The 5,969-nt window shown below is 44.4% G+C and overlaps 1 non-coding gene across 1 annotated transcript; it reads left to right on the forward strand.

The window, feature by feature from the left end:
• Positions 1 to 556: 556 nt before the first annotated feature.
• Positions 557 to 663, forward strand: LOC132655030 (U6 spliceosomal RNA). The gene has a single exon (XR_009592613.1). It is a non-coding gene; the product is annotated as a U6 spliceosomal RNA (small nuclear RNA).
• Positions 664 to 5,969: the final 5,306 nt, after the last annotated feature.

A 5,969-nucleotide genomic window follows, 5' to 3' on the forward strand; every position in this document is an offset into this window, starting at 1 on the left:
CAAGCCTGTGGATGGAGCTTCAATTCTGCCCACAATTCACAGGCCTCTCAAAATTCTACCTGTGTTAGAATACTTATTTTCTTTTATGTGTATGAATGGTTTTATGTGTATGAGTGGTAGGATGTGTGCCACGTGTGTTGGTGTCCACAGAGATCATCAGAAGAGGATCTTTTGGATCTCCTTGGTAATGATCTTAGGGAAAAGCTACCTTTTACAGTGAATATTCTTGTCCCCTTGTTGGAGATTGCCTGGCCAAGCGTTGTGGAGCGCATGCCAGCTGTGGGTTTGCAACTACGGTCCAGCCATGCTTGGTGGGAAGGTTTCCTCCTGCCTCAGGTGGACTAAATGTTTTTAGACAGAGTCTCTCTATATAGCCCTGGTTGTCCCTGAACTTGATTTGTAGACCAGGCTGCCTTTGAACTTTGAACTCACAGAGATCCTCCTGCCAGAGTGCTGGGGTTAAAAGCATGTGTCACTATGCTGATTGGATTGTTTCTGATCATAAAAAGTTGTTATATTTTAATTTTAAAAGTTATGCATTAAGTAAGCTTTTCTGGTGCCCGCTTTGGCAGCATATATACTAAAATTGGAACGATACAGAGAAGATTAGCATGGCCCCTGCGAAAGGATGACATGCAAATTCATGAAGGGTTCCATATTTTTGGAAATAGTAAGATCTGGAGAGGACAGGAATCCCACAAGGAGAGCAACAGAACCAGAAAATTTGAACACAGGGGTCTTTCCAGAGACTCAAACTCCAACCAAGTACCATGCATGGAGATAACCTAGAATCCCTGCACAGATGTAGCTCATGGCAGTTCAGTGTCCAAGTTGGTTCCATAGTAATGGAAAGAGGGACTGCCTCTGACATAAACTGATTGGCCTGCTCTTTGATCACCTCCTCCTGAGCGGGGAGCAGCCTTACCATGCCACAGAAGATGACAATGCAGCCACTCCTGATGAGATCTGATAGACTAAGATCAGAAGGAAGGAGACAGGGACCTCCCCTATCAGTGGACTTGGGGAGGGGCATTTGTGAAGAAGGGGGAGGGAAGGTAGGATTACGAGGGGAAGAGGGAGGGGTTTATGGGGGGATACAAAGTGAATAAAGTGTAATTAATAAAAAAAATAAAAATTGAAAAAAAGTAAGCTTTTCTGTTTTGTTTCTTTGAGGGGTGGTCTGAATATGGAGCCCAGGCTGGCCTCAAACCTATCACCTCCTGCTTCAACCTCCCAAGTCCTAGGATTAAAGATGTGCACCATCACCCAGACCCAATATCACGTCACTTAATCGTTCAGTTTTGTCACCTATTCTGTTAGTTTCGTATGTCAAATTGCTTTTGAAATCACTTTTGCTAGTATTTTATTGAGAATTTTCTCATCAACACTCCTAAGGGGTATCTACATATAGATGTTAGTTCTTTGACGGTATCTTTCTTTGCCTTCTTATGAGGGTAATGCTGGTCTCACACAGTGGCGTAAATGTATCTTCCTTGTCAGGCTTTCAAAACCTTTCTTGAAGGTTAGTCTTAAGATGTCTTTAACTATGTGTTCTAATTCCTCAGTGAGGCCCTTGGGTACCCAGATCTGCTGCTCTTGGGAGGGTCTTCATTGGCCACCAGTGCCACAGCTCAGTGCCCTGAGTGGCTTTGCCTCATCACTGGGTCTGCAATGTTCAGCCTCCTCTCAGGCCAAACTGCCATAGAGTGAGACTTCTGACACCACAAGCCAAAAGGAAATGTATCCCTGTCTAAATTGTTTTTCTTCTCAAGTATTTTGTCATGGTGACAGAAGACTGACTAACTATGAAGCAGCCAATTCCTCATGAATTTTTTTGCATTACTTTTTTTGGAATAGTTCACTAGAATGATATTTATCTTAATTACTGAGCTCTTTTGGGATTGCATGATTTTGGTGCCCTGAGAAAGTAGCTGGGCCCCTGGCCCTGACCCTGCAGGGCATATGAGTGATAAGCAAGGTGATTTGGTACATGTGATTGCTACATGAAAGCTTTAAAGAGGAAGGTCTTATGGCTTAAAGACTTCAGTTTGCCTGGGCTGCCATAAAGAAATGCTTAAATAAGTTTGGGTGACTTAAGAGCACACATTTACTCACAGTTTAGAAGCTAGAAATCCAAGGTCAAGGTGCCTGCACAACTTGGTTCTGGCGAGGCCTCTCTTCCTTGCGTGGAGGTGGCCTCTCCCAGGGCCTTCCTGTGGCAATCATGGGTGTACCAAGGGGCAGCTCTAGCATCTTTGCCTCTCATAAGAATAATACTTCTCTCATATATGGTCTCAGTGAACCTTAGTTGCCTGCACAAAGCCCTTATTCTTTAATAGAGTCATACCAAGGGTTAGAGTTTCAACATCCAAGTTTTTTGAGTGGACACAATTTAACCCATGATAGTAGTCATGCGGCCTGAGGTGGGAACACCCTGAGGTGGAGCTGAATTTTGCTTTTCTCCTTTGAGTTAGCTGTGTCTCCCTGGACTAGTCAGCTGTCACCTCTGAACACCGGCTTCTCCTTCTCTGGAGTCAGCTAATGTCACCAGTCTCATATAGAGATGAAAGGACTGATTTGAGGTGTGTGTAACAACCCTGAATTAGAACTTTAGACAACCGAAGATGATTGTCGGCAAAGATCAAGGTACTTTTGGTAAGCAAATGGAATTTGGAACATGGAAAGAGGCTTTGGATGTAGCTCAGTGGTAGAATGTTCACAGCCATTACACAGAGCCCATCTGCACTGTCACAAAAGAAAATGAGAAAGAGAAGTGGAGGAGAGAGAGGGAAGAAAGGAAGGAGAGAGAGAGAGAGAGAGAGAGAGAGAACACTGACACTGAGCATTGACACTTGTTCATCTAGCTGTGTTGCTGGACTCCATATGGATGGCGGGCTAGTGAGTGGCATGCGTAGAAACTGCTACTCTGCCCTACAGTGGCTGCAAACTCTTACCCCATAGATTAGATCTTTCAAGCAGACATTGGGCAAAAGTCCCAGGCCCACAGATATCCTTAGGTCAATGAGGAACTTTCCATAGCTGTCCAGTTGGAGAGAAAACTGCTGAGTCACAGATTCGTTTCCTTCTGATTCCGTGTTGGTCTTATCGTGTTAGTCAGGAAATGCTAGCACACCCAGCCATTAATAATGATGGTGAAATGAGGTTTCCGAGTAAATCCGGGGTGGAGGTAAGGGTCACCTGCCTGGCTAACCTACACTTCTATCTATCCAGGAAGGAAAGGCCCTATCTGTAGTCAGCTTAAGGAGACAGGAATGAGCAGCAGGCTGCGAATCCCTCAGCTTCACACGACAGGACAACCCAAACCTCCTAAAGGTCACTGTTGGGTGGATGTTGCTGTTGGCATATTTTCCCACCCAATTCCAAAATTTGCTAGTAGGCAGAGTAGACTAAAAGAAAGAAAGAAAGAAAGAAAGAAACAAGCAACCCATTGGTGGTGGTCTTGTAATGAGAGAGGGGGCAGTCTTTTTACAGTCCAGATGAAGCTCATATCTAGATGAACACATGACTATTCTTAACCCATCCAAAAGGATGGCCTTTTAAACTTGTCTTCACTCTTCATCCTCTGGCCACCTTTTCAAAAGCAAAAGATGCGTGCATGAAATTTGCTGCTGAACACTAATTTATCTCCACATCCCTTCCTCTGCTCTCCCCTGTCTGCCCCCACGTCCCCTCAGTCAGCTTATCTCTGTTGATGAACAGCTAGTATTTGGTGCCTGAAACTTTCTGGAACTTACAACCATCAAGGGATCCTGAGATTGTCTTTGATTCTGTGCTTTCCACCAGGGGTGGGCAGTTCTGACTGAAGCCCACAGTCCGTAGACTATCTCAGGCAATGGTCTGTGCTGTTGGGCTCCAAAGCATGAGTTCCTCTGCATCCCAGATGGAAAATTTCACCTTGGTGACAGAATATACATTATGTTTCCACTACTCACGTCCAGTCCTTACTGACAAAAGGGAGAAATTCATCTCAACTATTTTTTTTTTTTGGTTCCTTCCCCTTATCACAGTCATAACTAAGAAATTTTCGCAACAGAAGTGAAGTTTCCAGTATTTAAGTCAGGCTATTGATTAACTCAAGGAATTCAGGAAGACTTGCTGTTGAAATCTGTGACTGCAAGCGCAGGCATCAGGTCATTGCAGTTCACTAAAGGAACGCACGTGGACACGTCACTTATCGGGCCGAAAGGCGCCACCTAGTACAGTAATTACTGCTCACATATGCAATTACATTCCAGTAATTACATATTACATATGTAATATGGAATGTAAGCTGAGTTAAAATTAGAAAGTCAGTTCCTCAGTTGTACCACTTCTCAAGTGCTCTGCTATGTCCTGTGTGATGTAGCACGTGGGGCTTTTCTCCATCCCTGTTTTATCGTCTCAGAGGGGGACATGTCTCATTTAGTTCCTCTGTACACTGTGAGCTGCTCCCCATACCTTGTTCTTAACGCTACCTTGACATTCGCACAGGTGCAGAGTGCAGTCCAGGTTTCCAAAAGGAAAAGTTGTGTGAAACGGTCTGACTGAACACGGATTTCTAAGCCTTCTAGGAATGAGTGCTATCCTACCGAGCTATACTCTCAGGCCCTCCCCACCAACCCCTTTCTGTTTCTCTTTCTTTTAAAACCTAGTTCCTTGTGTCCAGGTTTCAACAGGCGGTACAAACTGCCTTGGAACTTTTGATCCTTTGGCCTCCTTCACTACACAGGTGCTGGCGTTGCCACAACTAGGGTATCTTCAGTGAATCTTTCCAGTGGTTTCCTAAGGTACCCTACTACTTTTTTTTTTCTATAGTCAACTGGGCTAAGAAGTTCCATCTCCTGGGCAGGAAGACCCCTCCTTCACCCACTTAGCCTGCAACCTTGTCCTGGATCTTCCTGGGCCATATTCTTTGGGCTTCTTTGCATGCCAACCTTCAGCTTCCGGGAGTAAAGCCTAGCCACACCCCCAGGAAGCCCAGAGCTGTCTTTTGCCTTCTTTGCTGTGTCTCACATGCCCTGGATACCTCTGCTCCCTAAAAGCTGTCTTGGAACTAGGCAGTGAAGATATGTCTCAGAGGACAAGCGGCCTTTGAGTACGTAAGGGACTGGCTCTCTTCTGTCCTTCTTAGTGACTTTGCGAAGTTACTTAACTTCCTTGGTGTACATTTTAAAGTTTTTTTGCCCCTTTAATCTGAACATTGCCTCCCTTTTATAGAATTGGTGCAAGAACCAAATGAGCTAATGGGTACTGAGCGCTTAGCCCACTGTACTGTGGGGCACATGGTATTTGGCCACAGTAAACAGAAGATGTATTATGTAAATGCTATCTCAGCCAAGGAGACATGGTTTCCCATTTCCGTTACAGAGCAATGGAGGGATCTGAGCATCTGTTAGGGAGGATTAAACAGCATCAAGGAAATATGCTGGATACCACTTGCATGTGAGAGTGAGCAGTTTTGATCATCAACCTAAGTTATCCCCACTTTTTTTTTTATGACAGAATCCAGATTTTGTTTGATATTCAGGGCCCTTTCTTGAGGTCTGAATTGTCATTGGTCAAATCCTTAAGGTTAACAGTTCACCATCTCAGCATGTCTTATGAAAATGACCATGTGGTATATTTTGATTCATGAGACATGGAGGACGTGAGACGAGGAGGCACAGTTCCAAGTAAGCTTTCTTGCCTATAAACATGAAAGGAAAGCAAGTGAGCCCCTACCCTCTACCTGGTATTGCTGCCTCTGTGTGGACCTGTAGCCATCTTATGCCCATGAGGACCAAGCCAGCAGAACAGATGACACAGAATGATGACAGAGAGAACATAGATGCATGATGCCATCACACTGCTCCTGAGGCACCCAACTTCTACACTTCTTGATGAGGTAATAAATTAATGTTTTCACTTCAGTCAAATTAAAAGTGACAGTTTTTGTTATTTGTACTGCAGCACCCTAATGATTTGTGGTA

Source organism: Meriones unguiculatus, chromosome 6, assembly GCF_030254825.1.
Source record: "Meriones unguiculatus strain TT.TT164.6M chromosome 6, Bangor_MerUng_6.1, whole genome shotgun sequence".
NCBI lineage: Eukaryota > Metazoa > Chordata > Mammalia > Rodentia > Muridae > Meriones > Meriones unguiculatus.